The 17078-nt window shown below is 38.0% G+C and overlaps 1 protein-coding gene and 1 pseudogene across 3 annotated transcripts in view; one reads left to right on the forward strand and one right to left on the reverse strand.

Moving 5' to 3' along the window:
• KIAA1958 (KIAA1958 ortholog) overlaps positions 1 to 17078 on the forward strand; it is a 153737-nt gene that overhangs the window by 79140 nt on the left and 57519 nt on the right. The gene's annotated exons all lie outside the window — the stretch shown is intronic.
• LOC122204756 lies at positions 9655 to 10423 on the reverse strand (annotated as a pseudogene).

Consider the following 17078-nt stretch of genomic DNA (forward strand, 5'->3'; position numbering starts at 1 on the left):
TTAAAAAAAAAAAAAAAAAAAAAAGAAAATCTGGGCATTGACTTTTTTTTTTAATTGCCTCATATATTTCATTTATTCCTTCTTCCATTTCTTTCTCTCCTTGTATAATTTTGCCCTTGAGTTGCCATTGGTAGTAGTGGTAATGTCAAAAGTTTTGTTAAGATCTGGTGAAGAGGAGTAAGCTTTATTTCATTAGGTCTTTGAGAAGAAAGTTAATGAACTAGATACATATCTAATTTATTGTGTTCTCCACACAGTACCCTTCTCTCCAGTCCCAGTGCCTCGCAAGTAGCATGAGTGTGGTCATTATATTAGTAATTTCTTGACCTCAAGTATATAACTTAGGGAAAAATTACGTACCTGGGTACAGGAGTTTCTGGGGCTCACTGCTTGATGCTAGCAACATCATCTAAGAAGCAAGAGCCTTGTTTCATTCCTCTCTTCACCTAATTGGACAGTGGACTGCATGTCCACAGGAAGAGAGGGCAAGTCAAAACATTGATGAAATTATAGGCCTCTAATGTGTTACTGAATACTGTGAACCTTTTCAGATCTGTACCATCAGCCTCCCTTCCCTTAGCCTGTTAGAGGCCACGTTCCACCCCTCTCCTGAGTATCACAGTCTGATTGTTTCTCCACTTGAATATCACCAGCTCTCTATTTTCCTACTTGAGTGTCATAGGATCACTTCTCCTCTACCTAGGTGTTGGAAAGCCCTTCCTCCCCAGCTGATGAAAGGGCAGTTCTCAGAGTGGAGTGGTGGGGGTTGTCTTAGGTTTTATCATGCATAGTAGAAAGCTTATAATAATGAGTTTTAAGGATCTGGGGATGGTGGTCTTTAGCTCCTGGCTGGTAAGCACTCCCCTCCTTCCTTCCTGCAGTGTAGTTCTTTGAAAAGAGAAAAGACTTGGTTTTAAATTAGTAATTTCTAGTTTTATTTTCTACACTGGCAATAGGGGAGATATGTGTGGGGATCATTCTGTTAAAAAAAATGACAGTATTTTCATGTCTTTTCAAAGTATTTAGGTTTTTACAAAGACAGTTTTACTAAGGCAGACAACTCATTATAACTTACAGTATATAACTTACATACATCTTATTATAAAGCTATAATAATTAAAATGGAATGATCTGACATAAAGATAGACAAGTAGAGCAGTAGAACAAGATAGAGAGCCTAGAAACCCACCTACACATAAATAGGAACTGTATGTGAAAGAGATGGCATCTCAGATTAGTGGGAAAAGGGTGGACCAGTCAGTGAGTAGTATGTGGAACAAAATAAAATTGGGTCCTCACCTTACATCAGACATGAAAATAAATTTCATTTAAAGATCTAAATGTGGAATTATAAACTTAAAACTATCTAAAGGAAATCCTGCAAAATAGCCTTGATGTTAGGAAGAATTTTTAAAACATGGCACAAAAAAGACACAAACCATAAAGGAAAAGATTGGAAATGCTAACAGCTTTAAGGTAAAAGTCTTAAAGTAAAAGTCTTAGCTGACACAAGGGATATCATAAACAAAGTTAAAAGATAAGCAACCATCTGTGAGATGAGTTTAATGCGCATAACCAAAAATATTCATACAGATAATATATAGAAAGAACTGCCACAAATCAGTAGGAAAAAGGTCAAATAATCCAGTAGGGAAATGAAAAAAGGAATTGAAGCACTTCTAATAAGAGGAAACCCATTTAGTTAGTAAACATGAAAAACGCTCAACCTCACTGGTAATCAAAGGGACACAAGACAACAACGAGGTACAGAAAGGCAAAAATTATTAACTATCTGAAGTGTTGTTGAAAGTGTGGAAAAATGGGAACATGGTTGTGGGAATATAAATTAGTACAACCATTTTGGAGAACAGTTTGTAATATTTAATAAAATTAAAGGATATGCATAGCATCCAACCTAGGAATTCAATATCTAGGTATTTGCCCTAGAGAAATATCCATAGATAGACAAAGAGAAGGAGGGAGGGATGGATGTACAGGAGTGTACATTGCAACTTTGTGATAACAAGTTAAAAAAAATGTTTGACAATGTCAGTGTCTATCAAGAGAGAAATTATATATATAATTTTTTTTTTTTTGACTATTACTTATTTTTGAGAGAGACACAGACAGAATGCGAGTGGGTTGGGACAGAGAGAGAGGGAGGCACAGAATCTGAAGCAGGCTGCAGGTTCCGAGCTGTCAGCACAGAGCCCAATGAGGGGCTCAAACTCACGAGCTGTGAGATAATGACCCAAGCTGAAGTTGGATGCTCAACCGATGAGCCACCCAGGCGCCCCTAAATTATATTTTTCAATGGAATATGTGCATCAGTCAGATCTACATTTACTAATGTAGATAAATCTTGAAGATACAGTTGCAGAATAATAGAGTACCATACCTTTTTTAAAAAACCGAAATACCAAAATATATTGTTCTTATGCACAGCCCCTCACATACAATTAATTATGAAACATGAAAGGAGATACCACAAATGATAATGGTTGCCTTTGAGGAGGAAGGGGGATGGGAAATGAACTATATCTGTAACATTTTCTTTTAAAAACATGTAAAAAATATGACAAAATAATAACGTATTAAATCTGAATGACAGGAACATGAATTGTGTTACATAAGAGGCAACACAAGTGCAGTGCTTAATTATGGATATCCAGACACACAACTGCCTGGATTCATATTCCAGCTCTGCCACTCCTTTTCTGGGTGAGTTTAGCAAGTTAGTTAACTTCTCTGTGGTTTCATTTTTTCATCTGTAAAATGAAGAAAATAACATATTTATTCTATAGGGTTGATACAAGGATTCCATTAATCTATACAAAGCCCTCTGATTCAAGTTCAGCGTACTTTAGCATTATTCTGTATACTTTTCTGTATATTTCAAACGTGGTTACTTTTTTTAAATCATGGTTACTTTTTTTAAAAAATGTTTATTTATTTATTTTGAGAGAGAGAGCATGAGTAGGGAAGGGACAGAAAGTGAGGGAGAGAGAGAATCCCAAGCAGGCTCCATGCCGTTAGCGCGGAGCCCAACACGGAGCTCCGTCTCCTGAACTAAGAGATCACGACCTGAGTCAAAATCAAGAGTTGGACACTTAACCAGTTGAGCCAACAGGCACCTCTAAAACATGATTACTTTTTGTTGGTTTATTTTTATTATTATTATTTTTTAATGTTTATTTTTGAGATAGACAGAGCATCAGTCGGGGAGGGGCAGCAAAGCAGGCTCCAGGCTCTGAGCTGTCAGCACAGAGCCTGATGCGGGGCTTGAACCACAAGATCACGACCTGAGCTGAAGTTGGCCACTAAACCAACTGAGCCACCCAGGTGCCCCAAACCCCCAAACATGATTATTTTTTAATACAGAGAAAGACGGATACCATATGTTTTCACTCCTATGTGGATCCTGAGAAACTTAACAGAAACCCATGGGGGAGGGGAAGAAGAAAAAAAAAAGTTAGAGATGGAGGGAGGCAAACCATAAGAGACTCTTAAAAACTGAGAATAAACTGAGGGTTGATGGGGGGTGGGAGGGAGGGGTGGGTGGGTGATGGGTATTGAGGAGGGCACCTGTTGGGATGAGCACTGGGTGTTGTATGGAAACCAACTTGACAATAAATTTCATATTAAAAACATTTTTTAAAAATAAATATAGATTATGAAAATAAGTAAAATTGTGGAATATTTATGAGATGAGGGCATTACGACATTGTTATTACTGAATATAGAAGGGTTTTTTTTGTGTGTGTAAGAAAGCAAATTTTACTTAACATTATCTTCTGGTGTACTTGTTTATAGACAAAGAATTTGGGGATTATTCTTACAAATTTCAACACTGTGGCTTCCCTCCTATGATTATAATGGGACGCTGTCATGGGGAATTTTTTTAACTTCCTCTGCTATAATATGTAAAAAACAACCAAAAAATACCCCCAAATGTTCTCTATTATCTATTAGCACTTTTATTTCCAAAATAATACTGCCTGAGTTCCATGAAGAAAGAGGTTGTTTCCGTTATTTTACTGATGAGAAATGAGGCACAAAGAAACTAGGTGATTTGCTTAGTTACAGTGGGAGAAACTTGGTCTCGTGCTTGTTAACTTCTTAGTTAACATTGAGTCACTGCTATGTACCTACCTCTGCTTGTCTTGGTATAGGTATAGCCTAAACTTCCAAATGCTCCTTCTTCTCCTTTTTTCATTTTCAGGTCATGCCTATCACTTACCCAAAGTTTAGACTGCCAGAGTACATCTTAAAGATATGATTTATTTTCTCTGAGAATCATTTCTGAAAGGACCCAGGGTTTAAATAGAAGGATTCAGGAAGACACGAGACATGTGTTTTAGTCTCTTTTTCTGCTAAGCATCTGGCCAAGTCACTTGCACTTGAATTTATCAAACATTTTTTTAAGATCAACTATATGACAGAAGTGATGAAAATACAAAGATGAATGTCAGATTCCCAAGCCCCACAATAGCATTGTTTAGAGAAGGAGGCCAATAAAGCAACAACTTCAATTCCAAGTGTATAGAAAGAGGTATATGAAATGTAGTGGAACACACATGAGGAGCAGTTTACTCAGCCTTACGGTACACAGGAAAGAGTATTTCAGGTAAACAGAACAAATGAGCAGACATTCAGGCATAAACATTTTGCAGATTACTTAGGGAAGCATGGATTTGAGTGTGGCTGAGAAGTAATTTCCAAGGGGTCAGGAGAGTTGCTGCTGGAGGTTGGAGCCTCCCATGAAGGGCTGTACCTGTGATGTCACGAATGTCCTACATGCAGAGCAGAGGGGCATAATTCATTGTCTTAGAAGATCATACTGATAGCAGTGGTACAGTAGAGACTGGGACACAAGAGCTGTTTTATAGGGTGTTACAGTGATTCCAATGGGAGATGGCAGTAAAGTGCTCATGAGACAATAATACAGACATTGGAGAGGAGGAGAGAGACAGAGGTTGGTGCTTCAGGAGTTAAAAAGTACAGACCTTGATTACTCTGAGTATTTGGCCTCTTGAGATCTCTGTTGCTACCCTCATATTCTCTCTCTGAAGGCACAGCACTATTTTGGGTAACACCAAAAGGTTTTCAGAACCCAAATATCTATAGTGAAGGCATAATTCTCTGAGAGTAGGGTAAAACAGTGTTTGGAGTTCTGAAGCATGCTGTGACATTCATTTCATTCATTCATTTGACAAATATCCATTGGAAGGCTACAAATTGCCAAGTTCAATTTGGGTACCACTAGTACACCAACATTCAGGACAAAAACACGGTTCCCTTTGTCATACTGCCTACAGTCTAATGGGAGAGAGACATATACTTGCCCTCTCAAAACATCCTCAATTAAGAGAAAAAAGTTGAAAATATTTTCTGAACCAAGATGCTATTCAAGTTTAAATGACTTTGTAAGATTAAATCAGTTGCCTTTAGATAATACATTTATGAAGGCTGTTTCTAGGATGATATGTGGTTAAATGAACAATTAAGCCACTATGGTAAGTGAAAGGTGAGTTTTAGCTGGAAATTAAAAGTGCAGAGGCTACAGACAACCCATTCCACATCATTTATTTGAAATACTTTATACTTAGCGAAACATAACATGAGCCTAGTTATATTAAAATTGTAATATTGCTTATTTTTGCAATCAACTAGTGACCTATCTTTAAGAATTAAAAGTATAATTATTTACTAGTTTTTCAAAAGACAAAATAAAAAATCAACGTAATTGCTTTCTATTGTGCAAATGCATAATGTTCTGAGAAATACTTTTATCAGCTTTTCTCTAGTGCTTACACATACTTTTAAAATGTCATTTGTCTTAATATTTCACAAGAAAATCTTCCCAATTGGCTTTTTATTTCTCTAAACTAAAGGCACTTTTTATTATATCAATGAAATAAGAGCTCTATTATTTATTTAATGTTCATCCAGATATAACTGAGACTTCCAAATATGCAAAATGTACCCAAATACAGCAGACTAGCAAATAACTATAAACCTCAGCATGTAATTTCCTTTCAGTGAATTTAGATTTGACTAAGGCTGCTAGGAAGTTCAGAATCAAAGAGGCATAGATCTTGTTTTTCTAGTCTTTGTATCCATTCCTTGTAGTCTAAAGAGATGAAATAATGTATGACTTCTCAGCAGAGAGGTCAGTGTCAGAACACTGAAGTCTTTGCTTCAGTGTCCCGAGATTGAAACATCTTCCTTATTTGTTTTCCTCAGGGAAGCAGCAGGCTTCGACCTCTCCTTACAGATTTTGCTGCCTGACCATCATGGGTCTCAACAGGTATGGGCAGAGTGCAGGTGATCCCCTGCATCGTAGGCCCAGCAATAACTTCTCTTTCAGTCTAGATCTCATTTATGTAACTGATGGCTTGTGTTCCCAAGAGTGTATTAGAACCACAAGAAGTACATATATATAATGTAGTAAAAGCAATAAATTATGCTTACATGGCTACAAGGTGATTTTAAACTTTATTTTAGTTGAGAAGAGTGATCAAATTTATCATCAAGTAAATCTGATTTAATGATTGATATGCCTTAGTTAGCTTATTTGTCTTCAGTTATGATACACATAGCTGAATCTTCAGTATGCCCTAATAGCTGCAGGATTGCTTTTTTAGGCAAAACAATTTTCTTACCTTTTTCAATTTTCTGCATTCTTATCAAGGTAATACATGTACGTGGCAATCAGTAAGATAATATTGTTTAACATTAACAGTCTCTCACCTCAAAGCTCATCACCTCATAAATCCCATTCTTCAAGAGAAACTTCATTTGAGCCAATTCTATTTTCAGTTCTTTCCAAATTCTAAACAAATTGTTTATACTTCTGTCTCTTGATTATCAGCTTGAGAAAATCTCTACAGACTCCTTATTACAAATGATGAGAATTTAACTCATTTCCATTAACCTTTCAGTCTTTTATTTTTAGGCAATTAAAATACGCAAATACCCAATAGAAGAATAAAAATAATGAAAAAGGAAATAAATAGGCTTACTCAACCTAAGACTGAAGATACTAGTGTCTCTGTCCTTCCTTCAACTGTTCTCATCTCCCTTCTAACCATCTTCTTAACCTGACAAAGTTGTCAATATTTTTTCATCGTCTTTGGTGGCCATAACTGAGTCTTTTCCTGCTTTATCCTTAAGTTGACTCTTCAACATTAAAAACCAATAGTACCATTTATGTTATTTTGACAGTGTAAAAACTATTCATAGTTATTAGTGTTCTAAACTTGAATCTCTTTTCATCCTGATGAATTTCACCACCTCTGGGACACTGAAAAGAGGATGTTCCTAAGGGTTCTTGTATGGATAAATGACCTAACCAATGAAAAGGGCTTACTTAAGTATGTCCCCATATTATTATTAGTACTGTATTTGTTGCATCTGAAATGTCATTGGTTGTAAAATGTACCATTATTTTATATTCCACAATGAAAGAAAAAGCATGCTACGAATTAAACTATAGTTCCCAGGAATTGTGAGACAAATTTCAGAGATACTAAAATGTAGAAGTGCATCTTACAATCAATGAAATACATTATTCTAGTTTTGGGGGGTTTGTGTGTTTTCCTAAAAGTTTTGGTATCATTTCTTGACAGAAGAACGGTGTGCTGTTATCGTATCTGTATGGTCCTCCCAAGATTTCCATTTTCCATTCCGTCATCCTGCTGCGGTTTGGACTAACCGATTTAACAAGCCTGAGATAACCCTCCCACCCTGAGGATTCTATAGGTTTTATCCTCTGTTTCCTAGCTTTCACATGTCCCTTTTTTCCCCTCATTTTACTAGAGTCCATCAAATAATTTCCCAAGAATGGATAGGTGGGAAGTAAACTTTTGAGTTTTTAAATTGCCGAAAATTCCTTTCCTCTAATAAGAATTTAAAAATTTTTTCTTTAGTAATTGTTCCTTTCACAGGGATTATAATTATAGTAATCTCTCAAATCTCTCAGAATTTTGATTAAAAGTTTTTAAAAAATTATCTTCTATCCTTAAATTTTCTCTTCCTTTTTTTTTTTTTTTTCCATCCTTCTCTTTATTGCTGCCAGTTTTCTTCTGATGCCTAGTCAAATAGTTCACATTTAAGAACACAGGACAGGAATCTGGTGTTGGTTTCTTCTGTGGTTGTGTAAATAAATTTGCTTACTTTGGGCCTTTCCCGGAGTGAAAAGTATGTGAGATGTATTGATTGGCAGGACTCGGTTATAGAGAGTGGATAGAGAGCTGGTGCTTGGTCCACAGGCCTCCAAAGATGAGTCTCAGGCACCAGCACCCATGCTACAGGCCATGCCTTCCCACATGATTGGGTTCAGTTTCCTTAGCAAAGTTTTGTCTGTTTTTTGTTTTGTTTTGTTTTTGTTTTGGAAAAGGATGAGGGTGGAGCAGTGAGAGGTTAGGGAGCCCAGTTTTCAACTCTACTTCTCACTGTCACATTCCCTTGTCAGTTGTCCCTAAGCCTAGAGCCTCAGAGGGTTTCAACAGAGTGATTGGCCTCCACCTTGGATGCAGCGCTTGTGTGTTCTAGGCCCTCATGACTCCATGTGTGGTCACCTGGGAACTATTAAAAATAGTTTGTCTCGTTGCTTTAAAAATTCTTTGACTTTTATCATTTTGATTATAATAGATCTTGGAATAGTCTTTGGGTTGATCTTACTTGGAGTCCTTTGAGCTTTCTGTATCTGGATGACCATATAGCTCCCAAGATGGAAATTTTCAACTAATATTTCTTTAAATATCTTTTTTTTAATGGTTACTTATTTTTGAGGTAGGGGAGGGGAGCAGAGAGAGGGAGAGACACCGAATCTGAAGCAGGCTCCAGGCCTTGAACTGTCAGCACAGAGCCCGACACGGGTCTTAAACCCACAGACTGTGAGATCATAACCTGAGCCAAAGTCGGATGTTCAACTGACTGAGCCACCCAACTGCCCCATCAACTAATATTTCTTTAAGTAAGCTTTCTGCCCCGTTCTCTCTCTCTTCCTTCTGGAACTCCCACAATGCAAATGTTCATTCACTTGATGGTATCCCATAATTCACATAGGATTTATTTTTTTTTTTCATAGTTTTCTTTTTATTCTTCTAATTGACTAATATCAAATAATCTGTCAAGGTCACTGATTCTTCTGCATGATCAAGTGTGTTGGATGCTCTGTATTGAACTTTTCACTTTTGTTATTGCATTCTTCATCTCCTGGATTTCTGATTGGTTCTTTTTCATGGTTTCTATTTCTTTATTAAACTTTTCCTTTTATTCATGCTTTGTTTCCCTGGTTTTGTTTAGTTGTTTGTGTTCTCTTACATTTTGTTGAGTTTTGTTTTTAAAAATTTTTTAATGTTTATTTTTGAGAGAGAGAGAGACAGAGCATGAGTGAGGGAGAAGCAGAGAGAGAGGGAGACACTGAAACCTAAGCAGGCTCCAGGCTCTGAGCTGTCAGCACTGTGAGCCCGAACTCACAGACCGTGAGATCGTGACCTGAGCTGAAGTTGGATTCTTAATTGACTGAGCCCCCCAGGCACCCCTTGTTGAGTTTCTTTAAGATGATTATCTTGAATGTTTTGTCCTGCAGATTATAGATTTCCGTTTATGTTTTTGTTTTTGTTTTTGTTTTTATGTCTGATCTTAGTTGTTACTCTTAGAAAAATCTCATTTTTGATTGGACTCAGACATAGAGGTAGAAGTTCTTGGAGAAGACACCCTCCGTCTCTTGGCAATCTGTTCCTGCTGTTTTCTTTGGCCTCCTTCAATCTCTTGGCCAAAAGTTTAACATATTCTGAAGCCTCTTCCTTATTTTTCTTAGTACACTGTTTCTTCAAAGCAGTATGCTGACCTTTGTGTTGGAGGACACATGGAGTAACAAGACACTGAGTCTTGGGTGCTTTGGTTCTAGGTTTCTTACCTTCTTTGTTTAGGGTCTTTCTCACAACATGCTAGTGGACATCATCTTCTTTAGAGAGATCAAAAAGTTTGTGGATTCTGCTAGCTCTTTTGGGCCCCAGGTAACGAGGCACAGTTGTGTCACTGAGTCCAGGAATATCCTTCCTCCCCCTTTTTTACAGTGATCAAGTGGAGAACACTGAGTTTGGCATCCACAATGTAACCTCAAACAGATTCACACTTTTTTCCTCCAGTTCTCCTTGGTCTGTAACAGGAATACCCTTGACTCAGTAGCAGGCGGACATGGCCATGGATCAGGACACTGCTTCATGGGGAAACCTTGTTTGTCATTGCCACCACTGATTCAGACCACATAACCCTTCCATTCCTCACCCAGAGCATCAACGCCAACTTCTGTAGCCATATGCTTCTCATAAAAGGTATGAAGTTTGCATTCAGCGTCCACTTCAATGAGTTCCTGGCAGCCAGTAGCTGGGCAAGAGGTGTTCAGCTTCATCCTGAAGCAGCCTACTGCTTCCGAGGCACCACAAAAAAAAGAGCTAGATCTCCATTTTTTTGAGATCAGTTATGGGAGCTTGATTAGTTTCCTTTGGTTCCTTTATTAATTTCTTTGTCATGTTTGCCTGGTTCTTCCTGATCCTGTAGCCTTGCATTGTTGTCTGTACATTTGAAGTAACACCTCTTCCAGTTTTTACAGACTGGTTTTAGCAGGTAAAGGTCTTTTCCTGTTCACTGGGCTGATAGGATTACCTCTGGAATCACAGTCATGCTGGGCTGGACAGTTAGGAGGCTGTTCCTAGGTTACAGTTGGGTTGCAGTTGGTATTCTTGTTACCAGTGGCTCAGGTGGGTGTGGATCTTACCCGGTCCCTGGGTGGACAGGACTGTCTCCAGTACCTTGCTTGGTAGGGTAGTGCTGGGACAAAGGTCCATTTTAGGATCCACAGTTAAGTCTTCAGACAGTGACCCTATTAACTGGGTGTACAGACAGTTGTGGCTCCCACCAGGCCCCTGAAAATGATCCTAAGTGGTCACTGGAAGAGTCCTTGGATTGGTAGGACTGGCCCTGGACCATGGCCTAGAAGAGGCTGTAACTGATTTGCAGCACTGTTTCTGGTTCCACAGCCAAGATTGAGGTCTGCAGACCTGGCTCTGGAGGCACACATGGGTGTGTCTCTTGCCAGGTCCCTAGGTAGGCTGCATCATTCCCTGTGTGGCTAAAGGAGCTAGACCTGATTATAGGTTCCTTTCAGGATCTGTGGGGGTGCCGACAGGGGTATTTCCCACAGATTCCCTTGGCCAGCGGTACTAGTCATGGACTGGCTGAGAAGCTGGAGCTGAGTATTGGGCCCTTTCTGAATCTCTGGGTTCGCAGATGGGATTATGTCCTGCTGGGGTTCTGGACTCTCAGGACTGCTGGCAGACTGTGGCTGTGAGAGGGTTAGAGCCATATACTGGGCCCTTTCAGGATCTTCAGGGCTGCCAACATTAGTATCTCCTACTAGGTACTAGGTCCTTGGACCTGTAGGACTGCTGGCAAACTCCAAGTATAGGACCCTTTTGGAATTTCTGGCCACACAGATGGAAGTGTCTCCTGCCATGTCCCTGTGTCAGCAGGACTGTTTTCAGGCTACAGCTAGAAGCAGCATGGCCCTGGTTACAGGGCCCTTTCAGAATCTACAGCCTGAAAGAATTTGGAGGGCTTACCTCCAGGGGCTCCAGACCACAACCAAGAAGAGAATGGACATGCTTTACAGGCCACTTAGGGTCCACATCCTGAACCGAGGTCTGTATGCCTATTACCCAGTGCATGTGGGCATGACTCCTCCTGGGTCCCTTGGCATATGGTGCTGGTGACAGAACTGAAGCCACATGGGGCTATAGTTCTCAGGGGTATGGAGCTGTTCAAGGATCTGAAGTCTGGACCATGATTGGTGAGTCAGCCACCTGGTTGTGAGCTTGCCTTCTCAAAACAGTTAGGGTAGGGTTTCACAATCTCCCACCCAGTTCCAAAACTCCCAGAAAGCCACTTTTGTCCTTGAGTGGATATCAAATTATTGTCGACAGGGGTGATATGAGTAACGGATGTCTTCAGACATCTTACTGAAACCACTCCCACCCCTAGAAACTTAAAAAAAAAAAAAAAATCAGTGTTACTTAATTTTCTACCTGTTAATTTCATTTAGCAGAAAAAAAGAATCCTTATAATCCAAGAATGTGCTATTGCTGTGAATTTGACTTTAGTGTTTGGTACATATTCCTTAAAAATAATGCCTGAAATTATATTTTACATAATATATTTAGTCTCTGGAGTATGTTAAGATTTATGTTACAGATCACTAATGTTTTATACCTTTATACTGTTACAATAACTGCTGCTAAATTATTATTCTGTGTAATGAAAAGCAGCTATCTCATCAGTAAGAAAAAAAACTTTGCCTGTTTTGCCCATACTTATAAATGGGTAATAGAAAGCTAATCCATGTAGAAAAAATAATTTAGTTTTTATTTTATAATGAAGTTTTCAAAACTATGTTTTGTTTTTACCCCCTGACCCAATTAGAGAAATTAGCATTCTCCTATCCATTAAATTATTACTTCTTGGGTGGAATTTAATCAATATTAATAGACTAACTCAGAAAAAAAAAGATAATTTATTAGGGTTTTCTGCATTTCTATTTTTATGTGTTATCTGTTTTCCTATGCATTATGTGCCATACATCTTTTGTTTCAAGTTGGTTAATAATATCTTTGTGTTTTTTACTTTATTATTCATTTTCAGTAAAAGATGCCTTCACATTTTGAGCCTACTAATTAAGATATGCAGTCCTGTAAATTGAATGTAAATGTAAAGAAAGACCTGGTTTCTAATCAAAATTTTTTATAACTGTTTCTATTGTGTATAGTATTTCATTTCTTAAATTCATCTGATGTTACCTAATGTAGCATGCTTGTTTGTTTTGGGGTCACTGAAGCCATAGAATTTTCACAAACTCATGAAAAGTGCTTTTCAGACACTCAGTTCTGACTGAGGTACTGATAAGCTATTAACAAATGGTGATTATTTTTCTTCATAGGCAGGGTCATATGTTGTTAGCTCTTTGATTACTACATGCAGAATAGCAATAAAAATAGCCAATACTTATAGGGTGCTTATTATCTCACTAATTGCTTGTGGTAGCTCTGTTCTCACAGCTCTGTGAAGTCAGGACTATAATTAACTCTATTTTACAGATGAAGAAACTAAGGCAAGGAAAGTTGAACTTGCTGGAGGTCACACAGTAAGAGGCTAGGAGAGCCGGGATTCTGACCTAGTTAGTCTGGTTCACGCTGTTAACCACCAGAGTCACTGGCCATGGTGATGCTTCTCTTGCATGTTTCGGCAGCCCTCCCTCTTAGCACTTAGATGTCCTTTTAGGAAGTACACCAACTTTCCTTCAGTTTTATTTCTCCAAAAACTTCATTGCCAAAACTTCTACTTTTACTCTTCCTTTTCTAGTCCCAATCTCCCATCTGCTTTTATTGTCTAATTGTCTCCGTAAGAAGGGGATAATAATCAAAGTTTAACAGTTGAGGAGACATATACAGACATGCCTAAAACAATGCCTACCGTGTTGAGGTGCTGAATGTATTTTTTGTTGAGTGTTAAAAAGTAAATAATGCAAATACTAAAATTTCTAGAAAGAAAAAAGGTAACTTTCTGCTTTCTTTTGGGAAAACTCATGCTGCTGTGTGGAGTTTGAATAGAGGCAAGAATAGACACAGGGAATTTGTATATCATCAATGGGTAATAAATCCAATATCAAATTCTTTTTCAAGTCTTAAAACCTCTAATTTCAAATGATCAAAGGGAATATGTCAGAAATAGTAACTTAACCAGGCATTACTGTATTAATAGTAGTTTCCCTCTTGAACATAAGACACAGCAGTATTTCCAGAGAAAATAAAAATACATCACAAAAGGACACTGAAGTATATAGTTAAAGTGGAATGGACTAAACTGTTGGTAATTGAAGAGTAATAGTTGTAATTAAAATTTTAAGTCAGAAGGATATACACCAAAATATATACGGTGGCCACCTTTGGATGATGGATTTATGGGCAGTTTTTCTGTCTTCTCTATACATTTATTTATATTAAACATGTACTACTGGGGCATCTGGGTGGCTGAGTCAGTTAAGCATGCAGCTTTGGCTCAGGTCATGATCTCATGGTTCATGGGTTCGAGCCTTGTGTCAGGCTCCGTGCTGACAGCTCAGAGCCTGGAGCCTGCTTCAGATTCTGTGTCTCCCTCTCTCTCTCTGTCTCAAAAATAAGCATTAAAATTTTTTTAAAGTACTACTTTCATAATAAAACTAATAAAATTATTTTTATTAGGGAAAATATACATAAAATAACCTTTTCCTCATGTGAATACTCTTTAAGTCATCTGTTTTTTAAACTTCGATATTTCTGGATTTAAGCAAAGTATATTTAAGGATATTTGAACTCACCAGGGTTAAATGCAGTCATGGCTGAATTTCTGAACTGTGCAAGGAGTAATTTTTACTTTTGAAAATGATTTAATATCCAATAAAATTTTACTTAAAAATCATGAAAGAACATACATAGGCTGATGAAATAATGCCTGTTAAACAGTATTATGTGTTGTGTACTAATGGAGTCATCACAGACTAACCTGAAAAAGAAAGCCACATGTGTAAAGCTGTGACTTCATGATCGAAACTAGGAAATGGGGGGCACCAGGGTGGCTCAGTTGGTTAGGGCTCCGACTTCAGCTCAGGTCATAATCTCACAGTTTGTGGGTTCAAGCCCCACATTGGAGTCTGCTGACAGGGCGGAGCCTGATTTGGATTCTCTGTCTCTGTCTCTACCCCTCCCCCACTTGCTCTTTCTCTCAAAAGTAAACAAACATTAAAAAAAAAAAAAAAAGAAACTAGAAAATGTACATGTCACATGAGTAATGAATCCCTGTCTCTCCTACAACTGCCTTAAGTCCAGGAAAGTAAGAACTCAAAAATAAGGTTCTTTTGGGAAATTGTATATGATGTTTTGTATATGAAAGTCTGAAGGCAGCAGCTCACTATATATTTTATGTATTACACCAGCTGCAGGTATTTCAGACCCATCAGAAGGTCCTCTTGATTCAGTGTCTCTGGCAGTGTAATAAAAAAAAGTGGAGGAGAAATCTCTGCAGTCTCTAATAAGCAGTATATCAGTGAGTACTGTCAGATTCTGTAGAAAATTCCACAACATGATTTATTACGTTAATTACAGTCATATGGGTTTCATGCTGCTAAGCCTGAAAATGCAGCCACATTCTACAGTTGATTTAAGAATATATTTTGGCCAAGACAAAAGGGGTCCTTATCGTGATTAATACAGTACAATATTTATTCTCTTGTTTTACTCTTTTTTTTGCCTTTGAAATGCTTAATTTCTTTTCTGTGACTTGAAATTAAGTTCGAGATTTGAAAAGTTTCATCTAGTTTTTATTCACTTGTGTCATCTGGTCTTCTTTTTGTCTTTTTGTGTTGTCTTAGTTGTCACTGAACGTTGCATGTCCTCTATATGTGAAGCCTGTTTGAATTAACTCCCTTTTGAGCAAATGTGGCTAGCCTACAGCTGTCCCTAGCTGGCAGTGCTGACCCTAAGACTTCTTAGGTCACACCTGCAATACTACCGCTCTTTTTGAGGTGAAGGAGCAATTGAGGAGAAATCTTAATTTTCTTAATGCAAGGAAACAGAATTTTTAGAGAATTCTATGGTTTTACCCTTGTTTAGTGCTGTACTGAATTCATAGTCACAGAATGTCTCTTCTTCAGTGAGACAGGAAGCTTGTCACATCACAGGATTCTAAGTGATGTGGAATGGAAGGTGTCCTAAGAGCTGTTTTAGATACAGGTGTTAATTCTGATTGCTTACATATGTCTGTGACAGAATATGTTCACTTATACACAAATGCCTAACACTGGTGATGTAACTTGGGAGAATTAAATATTAGCTACAAATTAAAGCATCAATAGAGGAGAAACTAGTGAAATAAGATTTACTAGGTTGGAATACATTTCTTCTTCTTTTCTTTTCTTTTTTTCTTTTTTTTTTTTTTTTGCTTATTCATTTTTGAGAGACAGAGACAAAGTGCAAGCAGGGCTGGGGCAGAGAGAGAGGGAGACACAGAATCTGAAATAGGCTCCAGGTTCTGAGCTGTCATCACAGAGCCCAACGTGGGGCTTGAACTCAAGAGCTATGAAATCATGACCTGAGCCAAAGTCGGATGCTTAGCCAATTGAGCCACCCAGGCCCAGGTGGAACACATTGCTAAGCAGTGATGTTTTTAAAGAGTTGAACTAGATGATTTATGTACCCAATGCTGAGCTAAGTGGTTTGTTTTTCTCTTAGTCAAGTAATTTTAATACAACTCTTAAGAGATAGGTACAGTTATTACACCCATTTTACAGTTGTCGAAACTGAAACTCAAGTTAAAAGACTTACTAACACGAGTTCACGTAGCTGGTTAGCAGTAGAGCTGGGACTCAAACCCAGCCATTCTTACTGGCAGTGCTGCAGCCATAAATGAGTTGCTACACTGCCCATATCAAGTGCCTTGAAAGGGACCAAATAAGATTAGATTTGAAACATTATTTTTGGCAATTAGGGAAACAGTGTTGAACTTAATAATTTCACAAAAGTTACAAAAGACGAAGTTTGAATCCAGTGGATTTCAGAGGGAAATAATTCTTTAACTCCTTCATTATTTTGTCAAGTAATAATACTAGTTATCTATAATGATTTTTGGTAGTATTTTTCACAGAAGCAGAAATCACTTAAGTATTTATTACTTATTTAAGAAGCCACTGTTTTGTCAGGGAAATAAAAATTTTCAGATCAGAAAATCTGCTGTCCCAGCAGGGAGGCAAGTGCTGCAATTGAAGCCAGGCTTAGGCTGAGGTTCACTTGAAGGAAGATATTCTAGGCCTTTTAGGGGAAGATGGAGAGGAGGCGCTGTTTCTCAAAGCATGGCCTGTTGGACCACACCTATATTAAATCATCTGAGAACTTGTTAAAAATGTAGCCTCCTGCATGCTATGAGCCATTCATTTAATTCCTTGTTGGGAGGATTTGCAAGGTCAGTGCCTGGTCTCCTTTATG

The sequence above is a fragment of the Panthera leo genome, chromosome D4 (genome assembly GCF_018350215.1).
Source record: "Panthera leo isolate Ple1 chromosome D4, P.leo_Ple1_pat1.1, whole genome shotgun sequence".
Classification (NCBI taxonomy): domain Eukaryota; kingdom Metazoa; phylum Chordata; class Mammalia; order Carnivora; family Felidae; genus Panthera; species Panthera leo.